This window comes from Hevea brasiliensis, chromosome 6 (assembly GCF_030052815.1).
Source record: "Hevea brasiliensis isolate MT/VB/25A 57/8 chromosome 6, ASM3005281v1, whole genome shotgun sequence".
NCBI classification, from domain to species: domain Eukaryota; kingdom Viridiplantae; phylum Streptophyta; class Magnoliopsida; order Malpighiales; family Euphorbiaceae; genus Hevea; species Hevea brasiliensis.
Genome location: NC_079498.1, coordinates 107,266,029 through 107,276,339, shown reverse-complemented (window position 1 = coordinate 107,276,339; position 10,311 = coordinate 107,266,029).

Genomic DNA, 10,311 nt, shown 5'->3' with positions numbered 1-10,311 from the left:
CTATTTATACCCGTCTGAGCATTTAATGCTCATGGTGTCCCAAGCGGCACATCGGTTAGCAGGATTCGCCAGCTTTTTCTGACACGTCTCACGAACATTCCGAAAATTCCATAATTGAATAAGGAGAGATCGGCAAATTAAGGCGAATGTTTGGAATTGTGGATCGGTTAAGAGTTGTTCAGTTAGGAACTAGATCGGATAAACACATCAGAGATCAGAAAATAACCAAAGCGATAATAATAAAATGATAATTGTCAAAATAAAATTTCATTTTCAAAAGGTCAAATTACATCATTTGGGCGATCTCTAGAGATCGAATTATATTTCCAAAAGGTCAAATTACATCATTTGGGCGATCTCTAGAGATCGAATTACATTAAAGGTCAGATTACATCATTTAGGCGATCTCTAGAGATCGGCAGTACATCCTATCTAGTAAAGTCCTATGTCAAAGCCTAGTCTCATGGCTGAATCAAAAGATGTGTTTGATCAGGAGACCGGCCTTCGACATTGGATAGATGTACAGCTCAGATGGGGGGACTATGACTCTCATGAGAATGAGAGAGATCGTCATCAATGTTATCGCTCAGAACCAAGCCGCTGTCGGGACACCCAATGTGGTGAGAAGCCAAATGAACTTCGAAGGGCAGTCACCAAAGATCGGAGGGAAATTAGCAGCCTTCTCGCCCGAAATCAGTTCGCCGATTACATCGGTCGATCGATTTGAGGCCAACACAATCGATATTCTCGATCTGGGTCGGTAAATTAGTCCAGTTCTCTCACTGTCATTAGCAGTGGCCATAGTGATTTTCTGATCACCGGGTCATAAATTTTCAGTTGATAAACAAGGTGAATGGTCGGAAAAAGATCAAAAGCAGCTATCATGGCCGGGGTTGTTGCCGGAGCGTCTAGAACAGGAAAAGTGAGAAGGAAAGAGGAGAAAATCAAATGCAGAAAGGTTTCCTGTTGAAGGTATATATATAGAGAAGGTCTGAGCATTTATTGCTAGCAGAAAACGAAGCGGACGCCTCGGAAATCGAAGGAATAAATGCTTTGACTGAACCGGACCAGATAAAGGAGAAGACTGGAGTGGGAGAGATTGGAAGAGGGGGGCCCGGTATGAGAGATCGGAAAAGGATCGCATTAGAAAGGTCGAAAGGGATGGGAGATCGGAAAGCAAAGAGAGAATAAGACAACTTCCAATAACTGTAGTCATAATCAGAGCCGAGGTAGTTAAAGCGTTTGCAGACGACATCTCCACCACATGCCTCATTTGCAAAATCGCCCACATTACTGACAGGTGCCAGAGTATGTCATGACAGTCCTGTACATCCCAATCTCCACCGTTGATCTTACTTGTAAGGACAAGTCCGGAGCCCTTGGATCAAAGAAGAAGACGACAAGACCGGCGCTTTTTATTCCCAGCCCTCGAATCGCCCTTGACAAGAAAATTTTGAACCGTCAGATTAGAAAAGAGAAAGGACAAATATTCAGAAAAGGATCTCAGTCGTTCGTTTTGATTCTCTTTAATTCCCAAGCATCAGATCATGTCCTTTAAAATCCAAACCTTCCATTTCCCTCAAAGAAATCCTGACCCTTCATTAGGAACACCCGTTCCCTATAAATACCTGCATGAAAACTGTTGAAAAGGGAGACGAAAAAGGGTGGTGATTATAGTGGAAAGGCTCTGAAAATCGATTCAGTTTTGCTACTCTGCTATTTTTAAGAAAAACTTTAGAAACCAGTTTTCTAAAGTATTTTCTTTGAAGAAGTGTTGGACACTGGAACTCTTGATTTTCAGTTTGTTCATTGCTATGCGATACCCTTTCTTAGTTTCAGTTCTGTTTTCATCACCTTTACATCCACTTTTATTTTTTGAGCTAAATCTCATTCATTGTCATTCCGGCTCGATTACATGCTAACTAGGCAAGGGAAGCATTAGTCCCCAGACTATTAGCACGCAACTCTACAACATTCGCGACTCCATAGTTAGTTCGATAGGTTCAACTTCCTACAGGTGAGTGTCTGAGCCGTTGCCCTATCCAGTGTTCGTCTTTATTTTCTTTTTACGCTCGTAATTTTCATTAAAGTTTGTCTTATGTTAGAAGGTCCCACTTGGGTGGTTATTCTCTTGAGTTTATCTTTGATATATTAGTTCATATTATTTATTTGTTCTTGGTCTTTTATTATCTCCTAATGTAGGTGTTCTGGTTACGGGTAACGTATAGGTAGTTTGATAAAATGTTGGTAGCAGTATCTTAACATAAGAGTTTTTTTTTTAATAAACGTTCGGATAATAAATCAGAGAATTATGAAGTCGAACCACTAGACTAGCTCAAGAAGATGACTGGGTAAGGTGGAGAGTCGGAGTAAAATTGAATTTCAGACTAGTAAATGAAATAGAGCAAATGTTGCTTGTCGAAAGGTACTGGTAAGCCGATCACATAAGAGATCGGTAAAAATTCAGTCCGGTATCTCCTATCTAGTCACAAGGTATCAATGAGTTAAAAGAAGCCTAATCCGGGTTCTCAGTGTCTTCGGATGCCAGAACCCTTAGCCTAAGGTCCTTGCACGATACGATCGTAATTAAATTTCAAGAGGTCGAGGGAGAGTTCTTACCTGATTCTCATCCAAATATCAATAGGAGATCGGATGAGAGTTCTTATCCGGTCTTCAATCCAAATTTTAAATATTAAAAGAGATCGAAGGAAAGTTCTTATCCGATTCTCAATCCAAATTCTAAATATTAAAAGAGATCGGAGGAGAGTTCTTATCCGATTCTCAATCCAAATTCTAATTATTAAAAAGAGATCGGAGGAGAGTTCTTATCCGATTATCAATCCAAATTTTAAATATTAAAAGAGATCGGAGGAGAGCTCTTATCCAATTCTCAATCCAAATTTTAAATATTAAAAGAGATCGGAGGAGAGCTCTTATCCGATTCTCAATCCAAATTTTAAATATTAAAAAGAGATCGGAGGAGAGTTCTTATCCGATTCTCAATCCAAATTTTAAATATTAAAAGGAGATCGGAGGAGAGTTCTTATCTGATTCTCAAACTAAATAAATATACAGAGGTCGGAGGAGAGTTCTTATCCGATTTTCAAATCAAATTTTACTAAATATACAGAAATTAGAGGAGAGTTCTTATTCGATTCTCAAAAATCAAATTTTAATAAACACGCAAAGTAATCCCATAAACGAAAACCGCAACATAACATCAATTCACTAAGGTCGTCTCATTTACTTATGTATCTGGGTAAACCGAAAACTAGTGAAAAATTAAATATTCTATTTTGTCAAAGGGATTAACATCTTCATTCTAGCCCAACCCTCCTAGCTATCGATTTTAATTTATAAAGAGCATAATGTTAAATCTGCTTGCCCTCATAGAGGGATGAGGCGGGGTGCCTAACACCTTTCCCGCCCGTATACGGACCCCGAACCTAGAATCTCTGTTTTCGAAGTGGTTTTATGTTAGTTTGTTTTCATAAATGGTTTCCTTTAATTTCCCTCAAAATTAAAGAATGTGACTCCTCACTCTTTCCCACTTCGGTGAGTGTTCGTCCAGGCGACCGCAAAACACCTTGCGACAACGAGAGATGCGTAACTTATTAGAAATAGGATCCCAACAACGATACCCTTTGTGTTCAATGCCATAACCAAGAAAACAACATAGACGAGCACGGGGTTCTAATTTGGTATGTTCATGAGGTTGTAAAAGAACAAAAGAAACACATCCAAAAGGTTTAAGGATGGAATAGTCAGGAGGTTGTCCAAACAACTTTTCAAAAGGAGATAAATTATGAAGAACCAAGGTAGGAAGACGGTTAATAATATAAACAGCATGAAGAGCTGCTTCTCCCCAAAATTTTTCTGGACATGAGGCAGAAAGAAGAAGAGTACGTACAGAATCAAGAATATGGCGATGCTTGCGTTCGGCTCGCCCATTCTGTTGAGAGGTGTGAGGACAAGAACATTGAACAATGGTGCCTTGTTGACTAAGAAACTGAAGTAAAGAAGAATCCCGATATTCCATGGCATTGTCTGTTCGGAGAATTTTAATGTCACAAGAGAACTGAGTTTTAATCATTTTTGCAAATGTGATGTAAATTTGTGATAACTCAGATCGATGTTTCAAAAAATATATCCAAGTAAACCGAGAATAATCATCAATAAATATCACAAAATAACGAAAACTATTTATTAAAGAAATAGGAGAAGGACCCCAAATGTTAGAATGAATTAAACCAAAAGGAGTGTCTGAAGTAGTATTATTATAAGAAAAAGATGATGCAGGTTGTTTTGCAAGCTGACAATTTAAACAATTAAATGGCTCAAACTTAGTAGATCCTAATAATCCACGAGAAATTAAAGGTTGAATTTTACTGGCAGAAGCATGACCAAGACGAAGATGCCATTGGTGAATGGAGGAATTAGGGATTGTAGCTGCAGACACAAATCTCTGAGGAAGATGTAAAGATGCAAGCTCAAATAATCGACCCACTCTATGACCCTCCCCAAGAATCTGTCCAGTTTGTGGATCCTGTACCTAGACACCATAGAGAGAAAAAATAACATTTAGTCCTTTTTCACACAACTGACCAACAGAAATAAGATTGAGTGCCAAATTAGGGATATAATAGGTGTTAGGGAGATGAAGATTTGAGGTAGACACATGACCAGTATGTGTGATGTTCATTTTAGTACCATTTGCAGTATGGATTGGTGGTAAGGAAGATACAGGTTTTGCAGAAGACAAGAATTTAATATTAGTGGTCATATGATTACAATATGCAGAGTCAAAAAGCCAATAAGAATTACCCAGAGTGGCAGACATGGCAGCTGGAGAATTAGAAGAGATAACCTGTTTGAATAGTGCCTCAAGATCACTCATGGTGATGGCAGTAGAACCCTCAGTAGCAGCAATAGCAGTGACAGAGGAAGATCCAGGCTTTGAGACATTCTTGAATTTAGAATGCCCTCCTTTTGGTCTTGGAGGGTGTGTGGGACAATGTTCAAGAATATGACCGTAACCATGACAATATATGCAAAAGCATGACCAATTTAATTACAATTCTTACAGAGTTGATTACCAGATTTCTGATGTGAGGATCGAGTAGTTTCAAGAGCAGTTTCAAATTAAGGAGTTTTATCCAAACTGAGACGAGTCTCTTCAAAAATAATTTCTTGAATAGCAGTATCCAATGATGGGAGTGGATTTCGATGTAGCAGGGACGCTCAAACAGCCTCATATTCTGATCGAAGAGCCATTAGAACTTGAATGAGATGAAGATGATCTTCACTGATTTTGGCCTGAGATATTTGATTCCAAATGGGTTAGACCTGGATAAGAAAATCATTCACATAATGACCTGCTTCTTGTTTTAGATTATGAAGAGTAGTCCACAACTGATAATAGTGGGCAAGTCTAGTGGTCTGATATCGATTAGCCAAAAAATCTCAGATTTCTTTTGCAGAGTCATAATTAGCAAATAGGATGTGGATGGACGGAACAGAGGTATTGCGAAACCAGGTGATGATCTGATGATTTTTACTATCCCAATCCTCAAGACGGTTAGTAAATTTTGCATCAGTTTCATCGTTCTCTCTTGTCGGCGTAGTGATATCTCCGGTAATAATACACCAAAGCTTGCGACCTATCAAAAAACTTTTCATTCCTTGAACCCAAAGATTATAGTTGGAACCAGTCAGAACTGTTGCAATAGGTTTTGAAATATTAGATTTCTCTATTGATAACAAGATGAGAAGAAAAAAAAAAGGTATAATAACAGGAATGAAAGAATAAACCATAACAGGTTGTAGAGAGAGAAGACAGACCCCAGAAACTAGAAATAAAAGCTTTACGGCTCTGATACCATGTTAGAAGAAATAATATAAGTAATGAAGGAAATGATTGTGTATTTATCTGTGTCTTATTTACAGAGATATTACATCTATTTATACATGAGAATATGAGCTAATTTAGACAATAATAATAATAATTGCTGTAATTATGTTATAAAAATCTTCTATAATCATACTAATTGCTGTAATTATGCTAACAGAGGGGAAAACCCTATTTCACAGGGCCTTTCAATATGAAACAGCTATTTGAACATTAATAGCTCCAGACATTTGTTAATCTTTTTTTTTTTTAAAGAAATCTGTGGCTTGTTCAGAATTGAGTCTCTCTCTTTCTTGCAATGGAGAAGATCACTTCTGCCTGGAACGAAAATTGGAACAGTTATTGAAGCTTTTTAATGCTGATAATGTCAATGCATGGGAATATGTAATGAATTAAATCCCAACCCAAATCAAGCCATCAGAGATGATCTATTGGGCAAATGGGTTCAGCCCAAGCTCCTAATCCATACTGAGGCCATAAACCATAGTAAGACACAGCCCATTAGATACATGATTCATCCCCATTTTTTTAAGACTAATATAATTAAGTAATTTTTTTCAAAGTATTTAAAATGATTTTTTTTAATTTAATTATATTTTAACTAAATAATTGAATTTTTAATTGAATGATTATTTTTATTTAACTTTAATCTAGATTTAAACCTGAAATCTCATCATTTTAAAAATAACTCTAACTTAATGAGATAAACTTCATTAATATAGGAAATTTTTATCCATATTCGATTAATTGTGGATTCGGACTCAAGATGCGATACATACAGTGAAATTCACATTTAACCTGAATTTATAATCACCTAAATTTATAATGAATCAAATTTATATGAATTTTTCTTAGAATATTAAATGATTGGTTTTGTTATTCTTGGTGTTATCAATTTCTTAACCTCCTCTCCCACTAAAACAGAAAAAAGAACAAAATTACCCCTTAATTTTATGAACATCCAATATCTATTTGATGATAAAGACCATAAGGTGGTTGAGAACTCTCCTCTAACATATCATGACAAAATGAAGCCCAATAAGGAGGGAGGGGAGGGGGGAGAGCACAAGCATATATAGCGAAGGTAAATTATTGGGTACATTTAATACATTAAAAAATAATGTACTTATCATTCACAAAAAACTAATTATTTTTTAAATTTAAGAGTATGAGACTCACAATTCTGTGAGTGAGAGTACACATACACCAAGAATATCTGATAATTTATCATGAAATAGTTTCCAATAACTATCATATCATTTAGTACTTGCTAGTAAGGTAAGTTTAGCCTTTTGACATCTCATCCTCAAATATATAAACATTTTTCAGGAGACCATATCCTAGCTAGGAGCCAAAATTATTAGCAATTGGGGTAAAGCCTAACCTATGTGATTAGGTTAGGGCATTTATATAGGCATTTTAACCACACAAGTGGTTTTACTAATGTTAAGATGAAAATGAGAGGAAAACCTTGATTGAAGAAGAAAGTCAATGAATCCAATGAAATTTTAGTTTAGTTGGGGAAGCTAGAAGTCTAGAGATTTTAGATTTTATTCTCATTAACATTAAATTTTTTGTATTATCTATTTGTTATTATTTATAGGGTTATTTTGTTTATAATTAAGTATATAGCTCACTCCAATTGAGATTCAAATCTCCAAACCTGGTAATTCTAGGGATGATTCCAATAATTCTGAATTAAAGTTTATTAGTTACTTTAATGTATTTTAATCATAATTATACTTTTTTATTAATTTAACATTTTTTCTAACAAGTGTAAAGTTAAAGTTCACTAAATATATTTATTTGTTATATATTTTAAATTGGTAACATAATATTCCACCCTTTTCAATGTATTATTGATAATTTTTAATGTGAAATTAATCATAAATAAGCATATTTAATGAATTTTAATAAATATAATGTTGTACTCATTATTAAAATCGTTAATTTAATTATTATTAAAATTTAAACTCGAAACTTTAAAATTTTAAAAAATATTTTAATATTGTTGAATTAAAATTTATTCATTATAATTATATTTTTTTATTTTATAAATTTTGATTATTATTTAAAAAAAAGGTGGAGTGAAAACAACAACTAGATAATTGAAAGTAGAGTAGAGGAAAAAATATATTGAATTTTGGTAGGCAAGTATTGAAAGCATAATGTAAACCACAAAAAAAGTTGAAAGTAGATAAACAATGAAGGAAAGGTATTTGACAAAATGGCACAAATAATTTGCAGCAATTATTGATCTCATCGATAAGTGCTTTTTGAATGGATGCAAAATTCCACAATTGAAAGACCAAAGTTCGTTGACATGTGTACATAGGGGTGAGCATTCGGTTTAAATCGAATCAAATTGAATTAAATTATAAAAATTAAATTTTAAATTTTAGAAATCGAATTGAACCGAAATAGGTAAAAAATCAAATCAAACCGAATCGATCTCTTTCAGTTCGGTTTAGTTTAAACTAATCGATTTTGATTTTTGATTGATTTTTAATTTAGACTTGATTTTCAAGTTATTTGATCTAATTTTGACTTTAGTTTGAACCTAATAACTATTAATCAATGAAATTAAAAAATTAATATATATATATATATAATTAAATATAATTCGTAAATTTTCCATAAAAATAAATCAATTCAAAAATTAATTCAGTTTGATTTAGTTCAATTTAAATATATAAATTACTATTCTGTTTGGTTTGGTTTAATCGATTTTTTTCTCTTTAAAATCGAACCGAAATAACAAAAATTTTTATAATATAAAAATAAACCGAACCGATTAAATTTTAAAACCGAACCGATTAAACCAAATTAACTCAATTTAATTTAATTTTTTTATTTGAACTGAATTCTACTCAACCCTATGTGTACACATGGACCTTATATTATATGGAAAGGGTGTAAAAGATAAGGTTTCTACAAAATAAAGAAGGAAACACAAATTGGAAAAAAAGAGGACATGTAACTCTTTTTTTTTAGAATAAATATCATTAAATATATTCTTACTTTAATAAAGTCAAAAAAAAAAAAAGAAAAAAGAGAGAGAATCTCATCAAATAGATGAAAAAAGGAGTTGCGGAGAATCCATGAACAAGCGAAGAAGGTAGTATGAGCCCCTCGTTTTTACTGGAAAAAAAAGCCTTTTCTTATTAAATAATAATTATTTAGATAATTTTAAAAATCATGTTATTATATTAAACTAAATGATGGATATGAATTATAAGTTTATTCGGTATTATTTCTTGAATTTATTTTAATAAATAGAATATATATACACATAAGTTAATGATAAATATAAATTAATAATTTTAATAAAATTTTTATTTTTATATAATATTAAATATATATATATTTCACATTTAATATGAAACCTTAAAAAACTAACACTGAGCATGCTCTATTCCTTGATTAACTATATCATCTTTGACGATTTCTTTGCCACATTCTCAATTCTCTCTCTCTCTCTCTCTCTCTCTCCTGAGACAAGAAAATGATGCATCATTTTGTAAGATTTATAGAATGAGGAAAGCCAGAGCCAGAGTGGCAGCCAACGATAGCAAGTAGCGAATAAATGCACCACCTCAGACAAATGAGCGTACAGTAACTATGGTCCCACATGCCCTCTAATGCAATCTTTTATTTCTCGACCTATTAGAGGCAAGACACGTGGCATCTGTGTCGATTCAAGGAATTGATCCTTTTCACGTTTCACATGATTGTGATTGTGAAGATGAAATGTTTATGTAAGGTATTGAGAATTTCGAGCTCTGAATAATATTATTATTGATATATAAATAGTATTATTTAAAGTTAATTTGAGAATTAAAAATAAGATAGAAATTAATTAAGATAAGTAGAATAAAAATTGAAGTAATCATCGAGTTATGAATTTAATTGGTATTATTGAAAAAAATGAATTATAATTCGATGAAGGATATTTTAGTCAATTCACTTGAAGAATTGACTTTTGATTGAAATGTCAATTAAATTTAGTAAGATTGATGTATTGGAATGGGATTTAATTAACTAAAAGGAGTATAGAAATTTAACGAGGATATAAATGGAATTATTGTATTGTAATAATTATAATTAAATTTATAATTAAATTTATTTAGATAATTATGTAACATAAGACAAGGATATTAATTATAATGACACCTCACTAATACACCTCATCACCATCACTTCATCTTCATCTTCTTCTTCTTTCCATCCTTGCCGTCCCACTCTCTCACTCTATCCCTCCATTGAAGCTTTATTTTCAAGCTTTAAACTCATAAATTCTTCTATAAATTTTATAGGAAAATAAGAGAAAACCTTGTATTGAGCTTTGATTTGAAGAAAGCAAGTAAGGATTCTAAGGAAATTTAGAAGATTGGAGAAGAAGA